Source organism: Arachis hypogaea, chromosome 11 (genome assembly GCF_003086295.3).
Source record: "Arachis hypogaea cultivar Tifrunner chromosome 11, arahy.Tifrunner.gnm2.J5K5, whole genome shotgun sequence".
In the NCBI taxonomy this organism is placed as follows: Eukaryota; Viridiplantae; Streptophyta; class Magnoliopsida; order Fabales; family Fabaceae; genus Arachis; species Arachis hypogaea.
The window spans coordinates 92,437,982-92,464,344 of NC_092046.1; the positions used below are offsets into that span (position 1 = coordinate 92,437,982).

General features: G+C 40.2%; 3 non-coding genes across 3 annotated transcripts; all 3 read right to left on the reverse strand.

The window, feature by feature from the left end:
• Positions 1 to 248: 248 nt before the first annotated feature.
• LOC112725657 (small nucleolar RNA R71) lies at positions 249 to 352 on the reverse strand. Its single transcript, XR_003164750.1, has one exon. It is a non-coding gene; the product is annotated as a small nucleolar RNA R71 (small nucleolar RNA).
• A 7,984-nt stretch (positions 353 to 8,336) lies between these two features.
• On the reverse strand, positions 8,337 to 8,444 carry LOC112725880 (small nucleolar RNA R71). The gene has a single exon (XR_003164961.1). It is a non-coding gene; the product is annotated as a small nucleolar RNA R71 (small nucleolar RNA).
• An 11,593-nt stretch (positions 8,445 to 20,037) lies between these two features.
• LOC112726035 (small nucleolar RNA R71) lies at positions 20,038 to 20,141 on the reverse strand. The gene has a single exon (XR_003165106.1). It is a non-coding gene; the product is annotated as a small nucleolar RNA R71 (small nucleolar RNA).
• Between the last annotated feature and the right edge of the window lie 6,222 nt (positions 20,142 to 26,363).

Here is a 26,363-nt window from a genome sequence, read left to right on the forward strand (position 1 = left end):
ACAACTGTTCGTTCGAAGGAAGTGTCCAAGAGGACCCAAATCAACATTTAACCACCTTTCTGAGAATATGTGACACAGTGAAGTCTAATGGTGTTCATCCTGACACCTATAGACTGCTTTTATTTCCATTCTCACTCAGGGATAAGGTAGCCAAGTGGCTGGAATCTTTCCCAAGGGAAAGCTTGACAACTTGGGAAGACGTGGTGAACAAATTCTTAGCAAGATTTTACCCTCCTCAAAGAATCAATAGGCTGAGAGCTGAGGTCCAAACCTTTAGGCAACAAGATGGTGAGACTCTATATGAGGCATGGGAGAGGTTTAAAGACCTGACAAGGAGGTGTCCACCTGACATATTCAACGAATGGGTGCAGCTGCACATTTTCTATGAAGGGCTCTCTTATGAGTCAAAGAAGGTCGTAGACCATTCATCCGGAGGATCTTTGAACAAGAAGAAAACCATTGAGGAGGCTATAGATTTCATTGAAATAGTAGTAGAGAACGACTACTTCTATGCTTCCGAAAGAGGGAACACAAGAGGAGTAATGGAGCTAAACAATGTAGATGCTCTGTTGGCCCAAAACAAGCTCACCACCCAGCAGCTGGCTGACCTCACCAAGAAGATGGAGAGAAACCAAGTAGCAGCAATCTCCACTTCATCAACAACCCAAGAAGGAGTGAATGAAGAAGCAGAGGGTAGTCAGGAGCAAGCCAACTACATCGGGAATTCACCTAGGCAGAACCATGATCCATACTCCAAGACTTACAACCCTGGATGGAGGAATCACCCAAACTTTGGGTGGGGAAATCAACAAGACCAAAGCCTTGATCAAAGACGCCCAAATCCAAACAATTTCACATCTAGACCATATCAACATCCCAATAACAACACCTCTCCACATTCATATCAAGGCCAGAACAACCCTCCTCAACTTGACCTATCATCATTTGATGAAAGAATCTCAAGGATTGAAAATCTACTTGAAGGCATTTGCAAGGATATCCAAGACAACAAGGTGTTCAAGGAGGAAGTGCGAGCCAGTTTCAAGAATCAGGGAGACACAATCAAGAGGTTGGAATCTCAAGTAGGATATCTCTCTGAGCAAATTCCCAAACCCACAGATGGATTCCCAAGTGACACAGAGAAGAATCCGAGAGGTGAAACAAAGAAAGTAAGATGGGAAGATTGCAAGATGGTCACTATAAGTGATAAGGAGACTGAGGACAAGCCAAGCAAGCTGTCAGGACAACCTGAAAATACCTCAACAGAGAAGGAGGAAAAAGAATACCAAGAACCAGAAATATCAAAACAGGAGCTGCTGAGACTCTATGCACCTTTTCCCCAACTGCTCAATGGTGCTGTGGAGAAGAGAATATACTCAAGATTTCTTGACTTCTTTGCATCTTTGCATGTGAACATACCATTCATCAAGACTATCCAGCAAATGCCTGCATATATCAAGTATATGAAGGAGCTGCTTCCTAGGAAAAGCTCACTCAAGGGAGGCCAGACTATAGTGATGAACAAGGGGTGCAGTGCCCTCATTCAACCACAGTTGCCTACGAAAAGAAAAGATCCAGGGAGTTTTCATGTCCCCTGTGCCATAGGAGAAACAATGTTTGATATAGCACTTTGCGATTTGGGAGCAAGCATCAACTTAATGCCCTTAGCCCTGGTGAAGAGACTACAGATCAATAAGATATTGCCCACAGATGTGGTCATCAGGCTAGCTGACAAAACTCAAAAACAAGCATTAGGGGTACTGGAAAATGTGTTGTTAAAGGTTGGGAAATACTTTCTTCCAACAGACTTTGTCATTTTGGACATGGAAGAGAGTCACACTCACCCAATCATATTGGGAAGACCATTCCTAGCTACAGCCAGAGCACTCATAGATGTGGAGCGAGGGGAGCTAATATTGAGGATCCATGATGAACAACTCAGCTTCAATGTCTTCAAACTCTCCCAAGAAGCTGACCAAGAAAATAAAGAACCAAGTACAGATCGTAACGAAATGCTGACAGAGGAAGCAAACATTGAAGCACAACCAGCCCAACTAGGAAAGCCCTTGGTTGATGAACAAGGAAATAAGCAGCTGTCACAACTCAAGGAAAAGCTGGAGGAACCTAAACCACCAGAAACATGTGAAGACAACAACAAAATTTACTTAGAAGAAGAAGCCACAAAGAGCAAGGCAACGTCAAAAGGGACAAAGAAGAAAGTACCAAGGGGGTGGAGGAACAAGAAGATCCCTACGGAAGACTTCTCTCCAGGAGATAAAGTGATCTCAGCTTACTTCCCAGATATCCCCCCTAATCTCCCCACTGTACCATCTCAGTTACCTAAGGTCTTCACTATCAACAGAGTCCTCTCCTTGGAACATGTAGAGATCATTGATACAACCAATGGATATCAGTCCAAGGCAAGAGGGGAGGACTTGAAGCATTATCAACCTCCCTGATGAAGAAGAAACGTCAAGCTAGTGACGCTAAAGAAGCGCTTCATGGGAGGCAACCCATATTTTATTAGCTTTTACTAGTGAATAAATCGATATTCATAAATTCCAACCCAAACTTGGTGATGTCCTTATATTGCAGTATATAGTGAAGAACAAGTTTGGTGTTCAAAGCGTACCAAGAAAGCATTAATGCAACAGAGAGCATGGTAGTCTTGGAGCTTTGAACAGAACTTTTCATCACAGTGCTTCAAATTAAGTTTGGTGTCACCCCATGGTGCCACCAAAATGCATATAAGGATACACAGTTAGTTAGTTAGTTGGAGTTCATGAATAAGCAAAATCCTTTCTTCTCTTTATCATTCTAGCCGAAAAGCTCAAAAACTTGTTATGATATTTTTTTTTCTTATCTTATTTTCTTTAGGAAAAAGAAAAGGAGCATTGAAGGAGATTGATAGGAAAATTTAATGGGAAAGATTCGGCCACTTCATGAAGAGGGCACTACACACGTGCCTCAAGGGGGAATGCATTGGGAATGGTTGCCATGCAACATTGGAGGAAGAACAAACTTGGAAAGCGAACTAACTCCATCATAAAGTTGAGAATCCTCGTGCTTACTCCATACACATCCCCATCCGTTCATCATACACCAACTCCATCAATCCACACCTTTCATCTCTTCATCACTTCTCTATATAAGTGAATCAAATTCACACCATCTCCACATTCGAAATTCATACCCCTTGCACTTCACTTTCCAGCAACCAATTCTTCAACATCCCACTCTCTAAACCCCACATCACTTCCCTTCACTACACCTGTTTTGCTTTAACTTCATTCATGGCATCATCAAGTTCCAAGAGGTAGAAGAGGAAGGAACCAAAGGAGAACATTCCCTTCGACGAGAAGAGATTCAAGACTGCCTTCCATGAACGAGAATTTGAGCGGATAAAGCTCAAAAAGATACTGCCCGAGTTAACCTTCCAAATCAATGAAGACAAATGCCCACAGATTCGGGAGAAGATTAAAGAAAGAGGGTGGCAATTGCTCACCAATCCAGAGGGGAAGATCAATGCAAACCTCATCAAAGAGTTCTACACAAATGTGGTCAGAGAAGACAAAATCAGAGCCCCAACCTTCAAAAGCTATGTAAGGGGAAAGGAGGTAGACTTCAGTCCAAATGCTATAATAAGAACTCTTCACCTGAAATCACCACACTTTGATGAGTCTAGCTATCATACAAGGATAAGTAAAAGTCAAGACAATGATGAGCTCATTGAGATAGTGACCGACATTTGTGTTATAGCAGCTGACTGGGAGAGGTATGGAGATGGGAGACCCCGATTCATCAAGAGGGGAGACCTTTGCCCAGAAGCCAAGGGGTGGTTTGAACTCGTGAGGAGGTCCATTCTCCCAGCTGCAAATAATTCAGAGGTAAATATTAATCGAGCAACTATGGTACATTGCCTAGTACAAGGTGGAGAAATCAACGTGCATGAACTTATAGCTGAGGGAATTCAAGATTCAGCTGAGAAGCTTGAATCAGGTGCCAGGCTTTGGTACCCCAGCACCATTCTCCGATTGTGCACAAAGGCCAAGGTGGTCTTTGAGGATAGTAATCCAGACTGGGTTAACCCAGGGAGGCTAATGACAACCCAGGGTATGGCCTATTGATGAGCGAATAATTTATACGCTTTTTGGCATTGTTTTTAGTATGTTTTTAGTAGGATTCATCTACTTTTAGGGATGTTTTCTTTAGTTTTTATGTTAAATTCACATTTCTGGACTTTACTATGAGTTTGTGTGTTTTTCTGTGATTTCAGGTATTTTCTGGCTGGAATTGAGGGACTTGAGCAAAAATCAGATTCAGAGGATGAAGAAGGACTGCTGATGCTGTTGGATTCTGACCTTCCTGCACTCAAAATGGATTTTCTGGAGCTACAGAACTCAAAACGGCGTGCTTCCAATTGCGTTGGAAAGTAGACATCCAGGGCTTTCCAGAAATATATAATAGTCTATACTTTGGCCAAGTTTAAATGACGCAAACTGGCGTTCAACGCCAGCTCTCTGCCCAATTCTGGCGTCCAGCGCCAGAAAAGGATCCAAAAACAGAGTTGAACGCCAGAAATGGATCAAAACCTGGTGTTCAATTCCACAAATGGCCTCTGCACGTGGAAAGCTAAAGCTCAGCCCAAGCACACACCAAGTGGGCCCCGGAAGTGGATTTATGCATCAATTACTTACTCATGTAAACCCTAGTAGCTAGTTTATTATAAATAGGACCTTTCACTAGTCTTTTTGACCATCTTTGGACACCTGGTTCTTATATCAGAGGGGCTGGACATTCGGCCATGCCTTGACCTTTGACTTATGTATTTTTAACGGTAGAGTTTCTACACTCCATAGATTAAGGTGTGGAGCTCTACTGTTCCTCAAAGATTAATGCAAAGTACTACTGTTTCCTATTCAATTCATCTTATTTCGCTTCTAAGATATTCATTCGTACTTCAATCTGAATGTGATGAACGTGACAATCATCATCATTCCCTATGAACGCGTGCCTCACAACCACTTCCGTTCTACCTTAGACTGAATGAGTATCTCTTAGATCTCCTAACCAGAATCTTCGTGGTGTAAGCTAGAATGATGGCGTCATTCAAGAGAATCCGGAAGGTCTAAACCTTGTCTGTGGTATTCCGAGTAGGATTCAATGAATGAATGACTGTGACGAGCTCCAAACTCGCGATTGCGGGGCGTTAGTGACAGACGCAAAAGGATAGTAAATCCTATTCCAGCATGATCGAGAATCGACAGATGAATAGCCGTGCCGTGACAGGGTGCGTTGACCATTTTCACTGAGAGGATAAGATGAAGCCATTGACAAGGGTGATGCCTCCAGACGATTAGCCATGCCGTGACAGGGCATTGGATCATTTTCCCGAGAGATGACCGAAAGTAGCCATTGACAGTGGTGATGTATCACATAAAGCCAGCCATGGAAAAGAGTAAGACTGATTGGATGAAGATAGCAGGAAAGCAGAGGTTCAGAGTAACGAAAGCATCTCTATTCGCTTATCTGAAATTCTCACCAATGAATTACATAAGTATTTCTATCCCTATTCTATTAACTATTATTCGAAAACACCATTATCAATTTATATCTGCCTAACTGAGATTTGCAAGGTGACCATAGCTTGCTTCATACCAACAATCTCCGTGGGATTCGACCCTTACTCACGTAAGGTATTACTTGGACGACCCAGTGCACTTGCTGGTCAGTTACACGGAGTTGTGAACCGTGGTTTTGGCATCATGTTTTTGGTGCCATTTCCAGGGAAAGAAAGAGCAATGAACTTTACATAATTAAAGTGTAATCACGATTCCGCGTACCAAGTTTTTGGCGCTGTTGCCGGGGATTGTTCGAGTTTGGACAACTAACGGTTCATCTTGTTGCTCAGATTAGGTAAATTTTCTTTTTGTTTTCTTTTCAAAAATTTTTCAAAAAATTTTTCAAAAATTTCTCCTTTGTTTTCGAAAAAATCTTAAAAAAAAAAGTTTTCAAAAATATAATAAAAATAATGTTTTCAAAAATAAATTATTCTATGGCTTCAAAACTTTCAAGAATGAATTATAGAGTTTCATGGTAGCATGTTGAGGCCTATCTGGCTGTAAAGCCATACCCAAACTGCTTTGGGATTGGTCTTCAACTAATCACCTCAATGGAGCCATGCCCAATCCTTCTGGATAGGGTATGTCAGGCGTGTCATGTCTGAGTTACATACTAAAGCTTGGCTGGCTATTAAGCCATGCCTGACCCTTTGATTGGAGCTTTAGAGCATAAGATTCCTGGAATTCATATTAAAAATTTTGAATCCTTATTTTTCTCTTTTCTAAATAATTTTTGAAAAATATAAAACAAAAATCCAAAAAACAAAAAATTAGAAAATCATAAAAATCAAAAATATTTTTTGTGTTTCTTGTTTGAGTCATGTGTCATGTTATAAGTTTGGTGTCAATTGCATGTGCATCTTGCATTTTTCGAAAATAATCATGCATTCATAGTGTTCTTCATGATCTTCAAGTTGTTCTTGGTAAGTCTTCTTGTTTGATCTTTGCATTTGCATGTTTTGTGTCTTTTCTTGTTTTTCATATGCATTCTTGAATTCTTAGTGTCTAAGCATTAAAGAATTCTAAGTTTGGTGTCTTGCATGTTTTCTTTACATTAAAAATTTTTCAAAATTGTGTTCTTGATGTTCATCATGATCTTCATAGTATTCTTGGTGTTCATCTTGACATTCATAGCATTCTTGCATGCATTCATTGTTTTGATCCATAACTTTCATGCATTGCATCATTTTTCTTGTTTTTCTCTCTCATCATAAAAGTTCAAAAAAATAAAAATATATCTTTCCCTTTTTCTCTCATCAAATTCGAAAATTTGGATTGACTTTTTCAAAATTTTTTAAAATCAAATTGTTTCTTATGAGTCAAATCAAATTTTCAATTTGAAAATCTTATCTTTTTCAAAATCTTTTTCAAAAATCAAATCTTTTTCAAATTTCTTAGTTATTTTTGAAAATTCCAAAAATATTTTTCAAAAATCTTTTTCTTATTTTTATACCAAATTTTCGAAAATAACAATAGCAATTAATGTTTTGATTCAAAAATTTCAAGTTTGTTACTTACTTCTTAAGAAAGATTCAAGCTTTAAGTTCTAGAATCATATCTTATGATTTCTTGTGAATCAAGTCATTAATTGTGATTTTAAAAATCAAATCTTTTTCAAAACTAATTTCAAATCATATCTTTTCAAAAAAATATCTTCTCATCATACCTTTTTCAAAAAAAATTTTCAAAATATCTTTTCTAACTTCCTATCTTCTTATCTTTTCAAAATTGATTTTCAAAAATTGTTTCAACTAACTAACTAACCTTTTGTTTGTTTCTTATCTTTTTCAAAACTACCTAACTAACTCTCTCTCTCTAATTTTCGAAAATATCTTCCCCCTTTTTCAAAAATTTCTTTTTAATTAACTAATTATTTTTATTTTTGATTTTAAATTTTTTCAAAAAAAATTACTAACCTTTTTTCAAAAACTATTTTCGAAAATCACTAACCCTTTTTCAAAAATTATTTTCGAAAATTCTCCCTCTCCTATCTCATTCTATTTATTTATTCATCTACTAACATCTCATCTCACATCTATACCCTCCTCACAGTTGTGTTTCTTCCATTACATTACATTCTTTGTCTCCCTCTTTTCTCCCACTCACAAAGGGATCCCTATACTGTGGTATAAAGGATCCATATTATTATTATTATTTTTTCTGTGCCCTCTTCTTTGTCATATGAGCAGGAGCAAGGACAAGAATATTCTTGTTGAAGCAGATCCAGAACCTGAAAGGACTCTGAAGAGAAAACTAAGAGAAGCTAAATTACAACAATCCAGAGATAACCTTTCAGAAATTTTCGAACAGGAAGAGGAGATGGCAGCCGAAAATAATAATAATGCAAGGAGAATGCTTGGTGACTTTACTGCACCTAATTCTAATTTACATGGAAGAAGCATCTCTATTCCTGCCATTGGAGCAAATAACTTTGAGCTGAAACCTCAATTAGTTTCTCTAATGCAGCAAAACTGCAAGTTTCATGGACTTCCATCTGAAGATCCTTTTCAGTTCTTAACTGAATTCTTGCAGATCTGTGATACTGTTAAGACTAATGGAGTAGATCCTGAAGTCTACGGGCTCATGCTTTTCCCATTTGCTGTAAGAGACAGAGCTAGAATATGGTTGGACTCTCAACCTAAGGATAGCCTGAACTCTTGGGATAAGCTGGTCAAGGCTTTCTTAGCCAAGTTCTTTCCTCCTCAAAAGCTGAGCAAGCTTAGAGTGGATGTTCAAACCTTCAGACAGAAGGAAGGTGAATCCCTCTATGAAGCTTGGGAGAGATACAAAGGACTGACCAAAAAGTGTCCTTCTGACATGCTTTCGGAATGGACCATCCTGGATATATTCTATGATGGTCTGTCTGAGTTATCTAAGATGTCATTGGATACTTCTGCAGGTGGATCCATTCACCTAAAGAAAACGTCTGCAGAAGCTCAAGAACTCATTGACATGGTTGCTAATAACCAGTTCATGTACACTTCTGAGAGGAATCCTGTGAATAATGGGACGCCTATGAAGAAGGGAGTTCTTGAAGTTGATACTCTGAATGCCATATTGGCTCAGAACAAAATATTGACTCAGCAAGTCAATATGATTTCTCAGAGTCTGAATGGAATGCAAGCTGCATCGAACAGTACTCAAGAGGCTTCTTATGAAGAAGAAGCTTATGATCCTGAGAACCCTGCAATAGCAGAGGTGAATTACTTAGGTGAACCTTATGGAAACACCTATAACTCATCATGGAGAAATCATCCAAATTTCTCATTGAAGGATCAAAAGCCTCAACAAGGCTTTAATAATGGTGGCTGAAACAGGTTTAACAATAATAAACCTTTTCCATCATCCACTCAGCAACAGACAGAGAACTCCGAACAAAATACTTCTAATTTAACAAACTTAGTCTCTGATCTATCTAAGGCCACTGTAAGTTTCATGAATGAAACAAGATCTTCCATTAGAAATCTGGAAGCACAAGTGGGCCAGCTGAGTAAAAGGATCACTGAAATCCCTCCTAGTACTCTCCCAAGCAATACAGAAGAGAATCCAAAAGGAGAGTGCAAGGCCATTGACATAAGCACCATGGCCGAACCTAAAGAAGGAGAGGAGGACGTGAATCCCAAGGAGGAAGACCTCCTAGGATGTCCAGTGATCAATAAGGAGCTTCCCTTTGAGGAACCAAAGGACTCTGAGGCTCATCTAGAGACCATAGAGGTTCCATTGAACCTCCTTATGCCCTTCATGAGCTCTGATGAGTATTCCTCTTCTGAAGAGAATAAGGATGTTACTGAAGAGCAAACTGCCAAGTTTCTTGGTGCAATTATGAAGCTGAATACCAAATTATTTGGCATTGATACTTCGGAAGTTGAACCTCCCTTGTTCATCAATGAACTAAGTGATCTGGATCAACTGACATTGCCTCAGAAGAGACAGGATCCTGGAAAGTTCATAATACCCTGTACCATAGGCACCATGATCTTTAAGGCTCTGTGTGACCTTGTTTCAGGAATAAACCTCATGCCCCTCTCTGTAATAGAGAAACTGGGAATCTATGGGGTGCAAGCTGCTAAAATCTCATTAGAGATGGCAGATAATTCAAGAAAACAGGCTTATGGACAAGTAGAGGACGTGTTAGTAAAGGTTGAAGGCCTTTACATCCCTGCTGATTTCATAGTCCTGGATACTGGAAAGGAAGAGGATGAATCCATCATCCTAGGAAGACCTTTCCTAGCCACAGCAAGAACTGTGATTGATGTTGACAGAGGTGAACTAGTCCTTCAATGGAATGAGGACTCCCTTGTGTTTAAAACTCAAGGATCTCCCTCTGCAACCATGGAGAGGAAGCATGAAAAGCTTCTCTCATAGAAGAGTCAACCCAAGCCCCCACAGTCAAACTCTAAGTTTGGTGTTGGGAGGCCACAACCAAACTCTAAGTTTGGTGTTGAACTCCCATATCCAAACTCTAAGTTGGGTGTTGGAGAGTTTCAACAATGCTCTGAACATCTGTGAGGCTCCATGAGAGCCCACTGTCAAGCTATTGACATTAAAGAAGCGCTTGTTAGGAGGCAACCCAATGTTTATCTATCTAATTTTGTTTTTGTTTTTCATGTTTTATTAGGTTCATGATCATGTGGAGTCACAAAATAAATATAAAAATTGAAAATGGAATCAAAAATAGCAGAAGAAAAATCACACCCTAGAGGAGCATCTGCCTGGCGTTCAACGCCAGAACAGAGCATGGTTCTGGCGCTGAATGCCCAAAATGGGCAGCATCTTGGCGCTGAACACCCAGAACAAGCATGGTTCTGGTGTTCAACGCTAGAAATGGCAACAAATGGGCGTTGAACGCCCAAAGTGGGCACCAACCTGGCGCTGAACGCCCAGAGTTGTGTGCAAGGGCATTTTACATGCCTAATGGGTGCAGGGATGTAAATCCTTGACACCTCCGGATCTGTGGACACCACAGGATTACCTCAAGATCTGTAGGACACCACAGGATCATCTCAGGATCTGTGAACCCCACAGGATCTCCACCTACCTCACCCTCTCTCTCCATTCATGACCATCCCTTCTGTTTTCCATTCACCACTCACATCCATACATCCCACTTACCTACAAAATTCAATATCTCTTTCCCACCCAATCCCACCCATATGGCCGAATACACACATCCCCCCATCTCCTCCATATCTTATTCTTCTTCCTCTATTCTTTCTTCTTTTGCTCGAGGGCGAGCAACATTCTAAGTTTGGTGTGGTAAAAGCATAAGCTTTTTATTTTTTTTTCCATAACCATTGATGGCACTTAAGGCCAGAGAAACCTCTAGAAAGAGGAAAAGGGAAGACAAAAGCTTCCATCAAGGGTCTATAGCTCAGTGGTAGAACATTTGACTGCAAATCAAGAGATCCCTGAGATACCTCAGGGGAGACATTTTCTTCCACACAATTATTGGAAGCAACTAAGGGTGGAACATCAAGAGCACTCCATCATCCTTCATGAAATTAGAGAAGATCAAAAAGCAATGAGGGAGGAGCAACAAAGACAAGGAAGAGACATAGAAGAGCTCAAGGACATCATTGGTTCCTCAAGAAGGAAACGCCACCATCACTAAGGTGGATTCATTCCTTGTTCTTATTTCTTCTGTTTTTCGTTTTCTATGTTATGTGCTTATCTATGTTTGTGTCTTCACTAAATGATCATTAGTAGTTAGTAACTATGTCTTAAAGTTATGAATGTCCTATAAATCCATCACCTCTCTTAAATGAAAAATGTTTTAATTCAAAAGAACAAGAAGTACATGAGTTTCGAATTTATCCTTGAACTTAGTTTAATTATATTCATGTGGTGACAATGCTTCTTGTTTTCTGAATGAATGCTTGAACAGTGCATATGTCTTTTGAAGTTGTTGTTTAAGAATGTTAAATATGTTGGCTCTTGAAAGAATGATGACTAGGAGACATGTTATTTGATAATCTGAAAAATCATAAAAATGATTCTTGAAGCAAGAAAAAGCAGCAAAGAGCAAAGCTTGCAGAAAAAAAAATAGAAAGAAAAAGAAAAAGCAAGCAGAAAAAGCCAAAAGCTCTTAAAACCAAGAGGCAAGAGCAAAAAGCCAATAACCCTTAAAACCAAAAGGCAAGGGCAAATAAAAAGGATCCCAAGGCTTTGAGCATCAGTGGATAGGAGGGCCTAAAGGAATAAAATCCTGGTCTAAGCGGCTAAACCAAGCTATCCCTAACCATGTGCTTGTGGCGTGTAGGTGTCAAGTGAAAACTTGAGACTGAGCGGTTAAAGTCAAGGTCCAAAGCAAAAAAAAAAAGAGTGTGCTTAAGAACCCTGGACACCTCTAATTGGGGACTTTAGCAAAGCTGAGTCACAATCTGAAAAGGTTCACCCAATTATGTGTCTGTGGCATTTATGTATCCGGTGGTAATACTGGAAAACAAAGTGCTTAGGGCCACGGCCAAGACTCATGAAACAGCTGTGTTCAAGAATCATCATACTGAACTAGGAGAATCAATAACAATATCTGAACTCTGAGTTCCTATAGATGCCAATCATTCTGAACCTCAATGGATAGAGTGAGATGCCAAAACTATTCAAGAGGCAAAAAGGTATAAGTCCCGCTCATTTGATTGGAGCTATGTTTCATTGATAGTTTGGAATTTATAGCATATTCTCTTCTTTTTATCCTATTTGATTTTCAGTTGCTTGGGGACAAGCAACAATTTAAGTTTGGTGTTGTAATGAGCGGATAATTTATACGCTTTTTGGCATTGTTTTTAGTATGTTTTTAGTAGGATTCAGCTACTTTTAGGGATGTTTTCTTTAGTTTTTATGTTAAATTCAAATTTCTGGACTTTACTATGAGTTTGTGTGTTTTTCTGTGATTTCAGGTATTTTCTGGCTGGAATTGAGGGACTTGAGCAAAAATCAGATTCAGAGGATGAAGAAGGACTGCTGATGCTGTTGGATTCTAACCTCCCTGCACTCAAAATGGATTTTCTGGAGCTACAGAACTCAAAACGGCAAGCTTCCAACTGCGTTATAAAGTAGACATCCAGGGCTTTCCAGCAATATATAATAGTCCATACTTTGGCCAAGTTTAGACGATGCAAACTGGCGTTCAACGCCAGCTCTCTGCCCAATTCTGGCGTCCAGCGCCAGAAAATGATCCAAAACCAGAGTTGAACGCCAGAAATGGATCAAAACCTGGCGTTCAACTCCACAAATGGCCTCTGCATGTGGAAAGCTAAAGCTCAGCCCAAGCACACACCAAGTGGGCCCCGGAAGTGGATTTATGCATCAATTACTTACTCATGTAAACCCTAGTAGCTAGTTTATTATAAATAGGACCTTTCACTAGTCTTTTTGACCATCTTTGGACGCCTGGTTCTTAGATCAGAGGGGCTGGCCATTCGGCCATGCCTGGACCTTTCACTTATGTATTTTTAACGGTAGAGTTTCTACACTCCATAGATTAAGGTGTGGAGCTCTGCTGTTCGTCAAAGATTAATGCAAAGTACTACTGTTTCCTATTCAATTCATCTTATTTCGCTTCTAAGATATTCATTCGTACTTCAATCTGAATGTGATGAATGTGACAATCATCATCATTCCCTATGAACGCGTGCCTGACAACCACTTCCGTTCTACCTTAGACTGAATGAGTATCTCTTAGATCTCCTAACCAGAATCTTCGTGGTGTAAGCTAGAATGATGGCGGCATTCAAGAGAATCCGGAAGGTCTAAACCTTGTCTGTGGTATTCCGAGTAGGATTCAATGAATGAATCATTGTGACGAGCTCCAAACTCGCGATTGCGGGGTGTTAGTGACAGACGCAAAAGGATAGTAAATCCTATTCCAGCATGATCGAGAACCGACAGATGAATAGCCGTGCCGTGACAGGGTGCGTTGACCATTTTCACTGAGAGGATAAGATGAAGCCATTGACAAGGGTGATGCCTCCAGACGATTAGCCGTGCCGTGACAGGGCATTGGATCATTTTCCCGAGAGATGACCGAAAGTAGCCATTGACAGTGGTGATGTATCACATAAAGCCAGCCATGGAAAGGAGTAAGACTGATTGGATGAAGATAGCAGGAAAGCAGAGGTTCAGAGGAACGAAAGCATCTCTATTCGCTTATCTGAAATTCTCACCAATGAATTACATAAGTATTTCTATCCCTATTCTATTAACTATTATTCGAAAACACCATTATCAATTTATATCTGCCTAACTGAGATTTGCAAGGTGACCATAGCTTGCTTCATACCAACAATCTCCGTGGGATTCGACCCTTACTCACGTAAGGTATTACTTGGACGACCTAGTGCACTTGCTGGTCAGTTACACGGAGTTGTGAACCGTGGTTTTGGCATCATGTTTTTGGCGCCATTTCCAGGGAAAGAAAGAGCAATGAACTTTACATAATTAAAGTGTAATCACAATTCCGCGTACCACCTATACTACACCTGCTCAGCAACAAATGGAGCAGCAACAGGAACAATACTCCCAGCTCACTCAAACCATCCACCAAGTTACCGAGAGGCAAGAACGTCAAGATAAGCATTTGCATGAACTCAATCAGCGACAACTAGCCCAGATGAAAGCATTCAATGAGTTCACTGTGCTTAATGAAGGACGGCAACTACATCGGGAGGAGTTCTACGTCAACACTCAAGCCAAGTTGAACTATATGTCCCATAATCTGCATCATCTACACTATGCCATCCCTACATATGATGAGGACCAAAAGGATTTTGTAGAACAAGAGGAAAAGAAGGTGAAACAACAAAAGGAAACACTCAAGAAGAAGATGGAAGATGGTGGTTTCTGGAAGAAGCTGCTTGGAAAAGGCAAGGGAAGTGGGAGCACAAACAATCAAGAAGGAGAGCATGGACATCCACAAGAGTAAAAGGTGGTGGAGTTCCTTCTTTGTTCCATCTTTCTCTATGTTTTAAATAAGGAAGATCTTGTATGAAATAGAACTTGCTTCCATGTTATGTTTAAACCTTTTTCAATTCTGTCTTTTAAGTTTTTGGTATTGAAGAAAGTCTCTGTGTGCTAGTCTTTATGTTACTACACCATCTCCTTACTTAATTGTATGTTTGTCCCTTGAAATCAAATGAAAAGAAAATGAGTTGTTTTTAAAAAAAGACCAGAGTGGAGTTCATAATATGGAAGTGCATTCATGAGTTTTTGGTGTGATCATAAGTTAGCTAAGTTGGTTCAACCATAAGGTGGGAAGACAACTATCTGTCATGAATACTATACTGGAGACACACCCCATGAGACTAGATAAATAAGAAAATCCTAATAAGAAAAAAAAAGGGAAAGAACAATCAAAGCTGAGGAATAAAAGAAAAAGACTAAGCAATAAGGCTAGGCACCAATGGTTTTAAATCTTGAGGCATGTGTCTGTGATGTTCCTGTATGAGGGATCGACTTGGATGAATAAGCTCTTAGGGGTGCCTTATCACTTGGTAACTTGGGTTAACTAACTCGGGATTATCAGCTGAAAGTCCACTATCAAGAGTAACCCTCACCACAGAACATTTAGTAATCCAAAGAGGTGCTGGACACCAAGGCCTCAAGAAAAGAAAATGAATAAACTATATGCCTGTGGTGTGTATGTATGGGGGAGAGACTTGAGGGAGTAAGTCCTTAGGGGTGTCTCAACACCTAGCACCTTGAACCAACTGGTTCGGGAGTGTTGGCTGAAAGCTTATCTTAAAGAGTTGCCCCCTTACAGAACACTTAGCCTAAGAACACAAATAAGCCCTGAAATAACAACAAAAGGATCAATAAATAAAAGTCTCATGGGATGTAAGCATAGTGAGTATTCTAGGATATGATAAAGGTCTGAAAGCCAGGAATGAACCTAAGTTGCTATGCATGAAACCACCATAAAACCAGGGACATGACTTCCACAAGAATGACTCATTTCTCTTGGTATCCTATTCATCATTCTCTTGTTCCAGTACTTGCTTAGGGACAAGCAAGCTTTAAGTTTAGTGTTGTGATGCCAGGGCATTTTGGCCAATTTTACTGACCTTTTCTTTACTGATTTTAGGATAGTTTCATGCATTTTCTTAGGAAATAAGCTAGTTTTGGGTAGATATTCACTTACACCTTGATTCAAGCATACATTGTGCATTTTACATGAATTCATGAGGATTTTGCATGAGTTTAGTAACAAATTGTATTCTGCATTACCCATGACTTGGACTAGAACTTTGATGCACTCTATTGCCTGATTTCAGGACCAAAGGAAGCAAGGAATGGGAGGTAACTTGCAACGTTAATGAGAAAAGTGACTGCCAATGACGCTCTCAAAGCCATCATTACCCACGTTAAGAGTCACGTTAACTAAGTTAACGTGAACTCTAATGTGAAAAAGGGAATTTGAGTCAACGTTAGTGACACTTAACATTATCACTAACGTTGGCCAATGCTCACAAGTGGCCACGTTAGAGTCGACATTAACTTAGTTAACGTGGCCTCTAACGTTAAAAAGGGAAAGAAAGAAAACGTTAGTGACATTCAACATTGTCACTAACGTTGTCTTAAGTGCACAATGCCACGTTAACTCCCACGTTAACTTGGTTAACGTGGGAGCTAACGTGAAGAGGCAAGGGTGGTCGACAACGTTAGTGACACCTAACATTGTCACTAACGTTGGAAGCAACCACACAACCCCAAGGAGCCATGTTGACTTCCACGTTAACTTAGTTAACGTGGAGGCTAACGTGAAAGAAGAAGGTGATGGCCAACGTTAGTGACACTCAACATTGTCACTAACGTTGGAAGGAGCCACACAAGCCACTATGAGCCACGTTAACTCCCACGTTAACTTAGTTAACGTGGAAGCTAACGTGGATGAGTAAAAAATGAGCCAACGTTAGTGACACTCAACATTGTCACTAACATTGGGGATGGCTAAGCAATGCCACGTTAAAGAGCCACGTTAACTAAATTAACGTGGGCTCTAACGTGAGACATGGGGGCACATTGGAACGTTAGTGACAATGTTGAGTGTCACTAACGTTCTCGAAGGATGGCAAGCCCACTTTAAAGAGCCACGTTAACTAAGTTAACGTGGGCTCTAACGTAGGAGCAAGGGGGGCTTTTCAACGTTATTGGGAAAGTTAAGCCCCAATAACGTGTGCGAAGGACCTAGAGGCAACGTTAGTGGCAACGTTTGTGCCACTAACGTTGAAGTTAACGTGGCTTTTACTTAGGAACGTTAGTGAGAAAGTTGATTGTCACTAACGTTCTCGAACTCATATTTTCACTAAACGTTAACACCCCTAACGCCCTGAGCTAAAGTCTCTGCCTACTTCACACTTTCTCTCTGCAAGTAAAGCCAAGCCTAAATAAAGAAAAGAACTGCTTCAAACTCAAGATCCAAAGGCCCAAGACTTGGAGAGCCAGATAGAAGATGAGAAGAGTAGTATATATAGGAGTAGCTTTGAATTATTTTGAGAGTTCCGGGAGTTGAAAAATACCAGAGAACTACTTCTTGTATTTACTTTCTCTGCACTTCTAGTTTTCATTAGTATTCTCCATCTTTGTTTTCATTTTCCAGAGCTATGAACAACTAAACCCCTTTCATTGGGTTAGGAAGCTCTGTTGTAATTTGATGGATCAATACTAGTTTTCATTATTCTTCTTCTATCTTTTCTCTTGATTTTACTTGAAAGCTTTCAATCTTCATCCAATTGAGTAGTTATCTTGGAAAAGAAACTATTCATACTTGGATCTCTTTTAACCCTTGGAAGAGGAATGAAGAGATCAAGCTAGAAATGCTTTCTCATGCTGGACCAAATTGGGGTTGGATGGATATGTGACTATAATCCTCTGAATGCTTGATTTGGGAAATGCATGTGGTATAATCAGTGACCATACTTTATCTCTTCTCATGAGCAATTGACCAAGGAATTGGCTATTGATCAAGATTTGAGAGATTGAATTACAAGAAATTGTAATTCAATCACTTAAGATTGCCAAGGAGATCAATGAGTGCATTGATTGAGGAAGAGATGTAAATGAGATTGATCCGGAGAATGCAACATCTCCTAAGCCCAATGAACTCCCCATTTCTGATCTCACCCATTCTCTTTAATTTCTGTCATTTATATTTATGAGCAATTCCCCCATTCCCATTTAAGATTTTGCATTTACTTTCTGTTATTTACTTTCCCGCATTTAACTTTCTGCAATTCACAACTCAATTTCTGATTTGCTCAACTAGAACACTCCTCTAATTAAAGTTGCTTGATCAATCACTCGTTGTGGGATTCGACCTCACTCTATTGTGAGTTTTTACTTGACGACAAATTCGGTACACTTGCCGAAGGAAATTTGTTAAGAGACAAGTTTTCCGTGCATCAGTTAACACCACTAGCGTCCTAAGCTAAAGTCTCTGCCCACTTCACACTTTCTCTCTGCAAGTAAAGCCAAGCCCAATGAAGAAGATAACTGCTTCAAACTCAAGATCCAAAGGCCCATACCCAAGACTTGAAGAGCCAACTAGAAGATCAGAAGAGTAGTATATATAGGAGTAGCTTTGAATTATTTTGGGAGTTGGAAATTATAGGGAGCCTCTTGGCATAGAACTACTCTCTGTATTTTACTTTCTCTGCACTTCTAGTTTCATCATGTATTCTCCATCTTTGTTTAAATTTTCCAGAGCTATGAACAACTAAACCCCTTTCATTGGGTTAGGGAGCTCTGTTGTAATTTGATGGATCAATACTAGTTTTCATTATTCTTCTTCTATCTTTCCTCTTGATTTTACTTGAATGCTTTCGATCTTCATCCAATTGGGTAGTTATCTTGGAAAAGAAGCTATTCAAACTTGGATCTCTTCTAAAACTTGAAAAAGGAATGAAGAGACCATGCTAGAAATGCTTTCTCATGCTGGACCAAATTGGGTTTGGATGGATATGTGACTATAATCCTCTCAATACTTGATTTGGGAAATGCATGTGGTATAATCAGTGACCATACTTCATCTCTTCTCATGAGCAATTGACCAAGGAATTGGCTATTGGTCAAGATTTGAGAGATTGAATTACAATGAATTGTAATTCGATCACTTAAGATTGCCAAGGAGATCAATGAGTGCAGTGATTGAGGAAGAGATGAAAATGAAATTAATCCGGAGAATGTAACATCTCCTGAGCCCAATGAACTCCCCATTTCTGATCTTACCCATTCTCTTTAATTTCTGTCATTTACTTTTATGAGCAATTACCCCATTCCCATTTAAGCTTCTGCAATTTACTTTCCGTCATTTACATTCAGCTCTTTATTTCTAGTATTTACTTTTCTGTTATTTACTTTCCCGCCATTTAATTTTCTGCAATTCTCAACCCAAATTCTGATTCGCTCAACTAGAACATTCCTCTAACTAAAGTTGCTTGATCAATCAATCCCTGTGGGATTCGACCTCACTCTATTGTGAGTTTTTACTTGACGACAAATTTGATACACTTGCCGAAGAAAATTTGTTATGAAACAATTTTTTCATGCATCAAGTTTATGGCGCCGTTGCCGGGGATTGATTGTGCATCAACAATGATTAAATTGGAGGATAACTAGATTGAGCATTTTATTTTTGTTTGATTTAATTTTCCGTTTGAGTCATTTACTTTCTGTTTTAGTTAATTTCTTCCCTTCCCCCATACTTTTTCTCTGTTATTTACAATTCATTTCACTAACCCACTAACTGTTTGATATATTGCATCACTCACACTAATAGTCATTCTGACAGAAATACTTTCTGCATCTATTTTCCTTGCTTGAACTTGTTGGTTGTATGACAGGGAGAAGAAGCGAGGCTTCAACTTCCTTTGATTCTGAATCTGAGAGAACCTTCTTTAGATTAAGGAGGGAAGCAAGAGGAAAAAGAGTAGTTGGTGCTGAGGAAGAGGAGGAATACTTTGAACCAAACATGGAAGAAAACATGGAAGACCATCGTGAGGAGGAGACTCACAACCATGGCGGAGGAGGTCGAGCAAATCATGCTGGGGAGGATAGAAGAGTTTTAGGCTCTTACATCAATCCAAACCCAGAAAACTGTGGAAGTAGCATTCAAAAGCCAACCATCCATGCCAACAATTTTGAACTGAAGCCACAGCTCATCACCCTTGTTCAGAACAACTGTTCGTTCGGAGGGAGTGTCCAAAAGGACCCCAATCAACATTTAACCACCTTTCTGAGAATATGTGACACAGTGAAGTCTAATGGTGTTCATCCTGATGCCTATAGACTGCTCTTATTTCCATTCTCACTCAAGGATAAGGCAGCCAAGTGGCTGGAGTCTTTCCCAAAGGAGAGCTTGACAACTTGGGAAGATGTGGTGAACAAATTCTTGGCAAGATTTTACGCCCCTCAATGAATCCATAGGCTGAGAGCTGAGGTCCAAACTTTCAGGCAACAAGATGGTGAGACTCTGTATGAAGCATGGGAGAGGTTTAAGGACCTGACAAGGAGGTGTCCACCTGACATGTTCAACGAATGGGTGCAGCTGCACATTTTCTATGAAGGGCTCTCTTATGAGTCAAAGAAGGCCGTAGACCATTCATCCAGAGGATCTTTGAACAAGAAGAAGACCATTGAGGAGGCCATAGATGTCATTGAAACTGTAGCAGAGAATAACTACTTCTATGCTTCCGAAAGAGGGAACACTAGAGGAGTGATGGAGCTAAACAATGTAGATGCTCTGCTGGCTTAGAACAAGCTCATTACCAAGCAGCTGGCTGACCTAACCAAGAAGATGGAGAGGAACCAAGTAGCAGTAATCACCACTTCATCAACAACCCAAGAAGGAGTGAATGAAGAAGCAGAGGGAAGTCAGGAGCAAGTCAACTACATTGGGAATTCACCTAGGCAAAACCATGATCCATACTCCAAGACCTACAACCCTGGATAGAGGAATCACCCAAACTTTGGGTGGGGAAATCAACAAGACCAAAGCCTGGATCAAAGACGCCCAAATCCCAACAATGCAGGCCACCAACATTTCACATCTAGACCATATCAACACTCCCATAACAACACCTCTCCACATCCAAATCAAAACCAAAATAACTTACCTCATCCTTCCACCTCTAATCCCAATCTACAATCATTTGATGACAGACTCTCAAAGATTGAGAATCTACTTGAAGGCATAGGCAAAGAGATTCAAGATAGTAAAGCATTCCGAGAAGAAGTGATGTCCAATATGCAGAATCAGGATGCTGCCATCAAGAAACTTGAGACACAAATTGGCTACTTATTCAAGCAAATTTCCAGCCACAACCTTCACAGCAATACTAGCTCAACACAAAGGGAGGAGTGTTAGGCTATCACCTTTCGGAGTGGGAAGGAACTGAAGGAAACCCTCCAGAAACCACAAGAAAAGGACTCAGATAAAAAGGAAGAAGAGTAGGATGGAGCTCAAGTTCCTAATCTGAGTTCACAAAAAGGGGAAGGAGTACTGAAGCCAGACGTACCAAGAGTTCCATATCCTCAGCAATTAAAGAAGAAGGGGGATGACAACCAGTTTTCGAGATTTTTGGAGATCTTCAAGAAACTACAAATCAGCATACCCTTTGCTGAAGCAATAGAACAAATGCCACTCTACGCCAAGTTTTTAAAGGATCTAATGACTAAGAAAAGAAGCTGGAAGAACAACGAGACTGTGATATTAACCGAAGAATGTAGTGTTATCATTCAGCACAAACTACCCCAAAAATTGAAGGATCTCGGGAGTTTTCAGATCCCTTGTATTATAGGGGAAATCACAGTGGAAAAGGCTCTTTGTGACTTAGGAGCCAGCATCAATTTGATGTCAGTAGCTATGATGAGAAAGATGAAGATTGAGGAAGCTAAACCAACAAAGATGGCCTTACAATTGACAGACCGATCGTTCAAGTTCCCGCATGGCGTCGTAGAAGATTTGCTGGTGAAAGTGGGAGATTTTATCTTCCCAGCAGACTTTGTAGTGCTGGACATGCAGGAGGAAGCCAAGGCTTCCATCATCCTGGGAAGGCCATTCTTGGCCACTGCTGGAGCTGTCATTGATGTACAAAATGGAGATCTCACCCTGAGATTACACAATGAAAAGATGACGATCAATGTGTTCAAGGCCATGAGTTACCCACTAGAGCAATTGGGAGAGTGTATGAGGTTGGACTCACTTGCAGATGCAGTGCAGGAAAGTTTTGAAGAAGAAGAACCTGAAGGTTTAATAGAGGAGGAGTCTATGTTTACTGAAGAGGTTGCAATAGCAGAGATTCAAATACAAGGTACACCAAATGAAGAGAACAAAAAGTTAGAAGCACCCAAACTTGAACTCAAAGCACTGCCACCCACTCTCAAATATGCATACTTAGGAGAAGATGAAAATTACCCAGTAATCATAAGCTCATGCCTCAGCCAAGATCAAGAGGATGAACTGCTCAAAGTACTGCAAAAACACAAAGATGCCATTGGTTGGACTCTTGCTGACTTGAAAGGGATAAGTTCGGCCACATGCATGCACAAGATACTGCTGGAAGATGATGCCAAACCATCCATTTAATCCCAAAGGAGGTTGAACCCAATCATGAAGGAAGTGGTACAGAAAGAAGTTATGAAGTTATGGCAGGGAGGGGTAATCTACCCGATCTCAGACAGCCCCTGGGTTAGCCCCGTGCATGTTGTCCCAAAAAAGGGAGGAATTACCGTGGTTCCCAATGAGAAGAATGAACTAATTCCTACAAGGACAGTCACAGGATGGCGGATGTGTATAGACTACAAGAAGCTCAATGAGGCTACACGAAAAGATCATTTTCCCCTTCCATTCATGGATCAGATGTTGGAAAGACTCACAGGGCACGGTTATTATTGTTTTCTCGACGGTTATTCAGGATATAACCAAATAGTGGTTGATCCCAGAGATCAAGAGAAAACCTCATTCACTTGCCCATATGGAGTGTTTGCCTACAAGCGCATGCCATTTGGGCTATGTAATGCACCTGCGACTTTCCAACACTGCATGCTTTCTATCTTTTCAGATATGATAGAAAAATTCATTGAAGTTTTTATGGATGATTTCTCGGTATTCGGAGATTCCTTTCCTAGTTGCCTACATCACCTCGCCTTGGTATTGAAAAGATGCCAAGAGACCAATCTGGTCTTGAACTGGGAGAAATGTCACTTTATGGTGACAGGAGGAATAGTCCTTGGTCACAAAGTTTCTAACCAAGGCATTGAAGTTGACAGAGCCAAAGTAGAACTTATTGAAAAACTGCCTCCACCTAGTGATGTCAGGGCAATTAGGAGCTTTTTAGGGCATGCTGGTTTTTACAGAAGGTTTATTAAAGATTTTTCAAAGATAGCCAAGCCCTTAAGCAATCTCCTTGTATCTGATACACCATTTATCTTTGATGAAACATGCATGTTAGCCTTTGAAAATTTGAAAATGAGGTTGTCCTCTGCTCCTATCATTTCCCCACCTGATTGGAATTTACCATTTGAATTGATGTGTGACGCATCTGATTTTGTAGTTGGGGCAGTGTTGGGATAGAGGAAAGATAACTTAGTCCATGTGATATACTATGCGAGCAAAGTCCTTAATGATACTCAAAGAAATTATACCACTACTGAAAAGGAGTTGCTGGCAATAGTTTTTGCATTTGACAAGTTTAGATCATACCTCATTGGTGCTAAAGTGATTGTTTTTATAGATCACACAGCACTTAAATATTTGTTTGCCAAGCAAGAATCAAAGCCAAGACTAATAAGATGGATCTTATTGTTGCAGGAATTCAATATTGAAATCAGAGACAAGAAAGGAGTGGAGAACAAGGTAGCAGATCACCTATCCAGGATTCCTCATGATAAAGGTGGAACACCTGATACAAGTGTGAACGAGTTCTTCCCTGATGAGCAGTTGATGATAGTTCACAAAGAACCATGGTTCGCAGACATTGCCAACTTCAAGGCAACTGGGGCATTGCCTCCAAAGATCAATAAACATCAAAAAAGGAAGCTCATGAATGATGCAAAGTACTTTGTCTGGGATGAGCCATATCTATTCAAGAAGTGTTCAGATAGAATCCTTAGAAGATGTGTTTCGGAAGAAGAAGGACGAGAGGTCCTATGGAATTGCCACGATTCATGCTCTGGAGGCCACTTTAGAGGGGATAGAACTGCAGCTAAGGTGCTACAAAGCGGATTCTTTTGGCCCACTCTTTTCAAGGATGCCAAAGAACTAGTAAAGAGCTGCAATGAATGCCAAAGATCTGGAAACTTGCCCCAAAGAAATGAGATGCCACAAAATTTCATCTTGGAACTGGAATTGTTTGATGTGTGGGGAATCGATTTCATGGGACCATTCCCAACCTCATATGCAAACAAGTACATCTTGGTAGCAGTGGATTATGTTTCCAAGTGGGTAGAAGCTATTGCAACCCCAACGAATGATAACAGGGTAGTCATGAACTTCCTCAGGAAGAATATCTTTAGCCAGTTTGGAGTCCCACGAGCACTCATCAGTGATGGAGGGAGCCATTTTTGTAACAGACCACTAGAAGCTCTTCTCCTACGATATGGGATAAAACACAAGGTAGCCACACCTTACCATCCCCGAACAAGTGGACAAACTGAGATATCCAACAGAGAGCTAAAGAGGATCCTGGAAAAGACTATGGGCGCATCAAGAAAGGATTGGTCGAAGAAGCTGGATGATGCTCTTTGGGCATACAGAACAGCATTCAAAACACCACTTGGAATGTCCCCATATCAACTAATGTATGGGAAAGCCTGTCATTTACCACTGGAGCTGGAACACAAAGCTCTCTGGGCTATCAAGATACTAAATTTTGACAACATTGCTGCTGGTGCAAAGAGGATCTTGCAGCTGCAAGAGATGGAGGAATTCAGGTCACAAGCCTATGAAAATACTAAGATGTATAAAGAGAAGGCAAAGAGAAGACATGACCTGCATCTTGCACCCAGGAGTTTCGAAAAGGGGCAGCAAGTACTCCTTTACAATTCCAAATTGAGACTATTCCCAGGAAAACTCAAATCAAGGTGGTCCGGACCTTTTCTTTTCACAAAAGGTTTGCCATATGGACACATCGAAATCATGGATGAAGGTTCAGAGAGGACTTTTACAGTGAACGGACAAAGACTCAAGCATTATCTGGGCAACATGGGGGAAAACCCCAGAGTGAATTACCATCTCAAGTAAAGGAGGAACCGTCGAGCTAGCGACGATAAAAGAGCGCTCTGTTGGGAGGCAACCCAACCTCAGGTAGTTTCCTTTTCATCTTTATTTCAATAAAGATCATAAGTTGTTTCCCCTGTATTGCGAGGAGATAAGTTTGGTGTTCCACACCAAAATAATTCCAGAGTGAAAGTGTGATTCTAAGTTTGGTGTTCCACCAAAGGAATCACACTCCATTCCCAAAGCACATTGTTAGCTCCAATCAATCAATTGAAACCACTTAGATTTAGTTAGATTTTAGTTGATAATTGTTTTGTTAAACAACAAGATATGAGGTTCTCTGCATATATGCAAGGTTCTGTACTGGGCAAGGAACTAAGTTTGGTGTTGACACACCAAATTAAGTTCAGAAGTCACAAGCATACATGCAAGCTAACTATTTCTCAAGTGATTTGGGAACAAGCAACTTCCAATAACTTTGTAGGAATCTTATGAGGAAATGGTGCACCTTCACCCAAGTAAGTGAGGTAGCAAAGACCAGGATGACGACAAAAAGGGGGCAACTAGAAACCATCCCCTAAAGGTTGTATTGTCACTTAATTCCATGTACTTATAATGTTGAAAACTGGAAGTCCAAATGCAATCTTGATTAATAGTTAAATGTTAGTTTGAACCTTTTTAAATTCTGTCTTTTAAGTATTTTGTTGAAGAGGTCTATGTTTGCTAGTCTTCATGTCACTGCATTGTTACTTTGCTTACTTGTATGCTTGTCCTTTAGAATCAAATGAAAGGAGTATGAGTGTTTTAAAAGACCAGAGAGCAGTTCATACTATGGAGTAAGTTCATGAGTTTATGGTATAGTCATAAGTTAGCTAAGTTGGTTCAACTACCAGGTGGGAGGACAACTATCTGTCATGAATACTATGCTTAAGACACACCCCATGAGACTAGCTAAATAAGAAGATCCTAATAAGAAAAAGGGAAAGAACAATAAAGGTTGAAAAATAAAAGAAAAAGAGTGAGCAATAAGGCTAGGCACCAATGGTTTTAATCTTGAGGCATGTGTCTGTGGGGCTCCTGTGTGAGGGATCTACTTGGATGAATAAGCTCTTAGGGGTGCCTTATCACTTGGTAACTTGGGTTAAGTAACTCGGGATTATCAGCTGAAAGTCCACTATCAAGAGTAACATTCACTACAGAGCATTTAGTAACCCAAAGAGGTGCTGGACACCAAGGTCTCAAGAAAAGAAAATAAATAAACTATATGCCTGTGTTGTGTATGTATGGGGGAAAGAGACTTGAGGGAGTAAGTCCTTAGGGGTGTCTTAACACCTAGCACCTTGAACCAACTGGTTCAGGAGTGTTGGCTGAAAGCTTATCTTAAAGAGTCACCCCCTCACAGAGCACTTAGCCTAAGAACACAAATAAGCCCTGAAATAACAATAAAAAGATCAATGAATAAAAGTCTCATGAGATGCAATCATAGTGAGTATTCTAGGACACGGTAAAGGTCTGAAAGCCAGGAATGAACT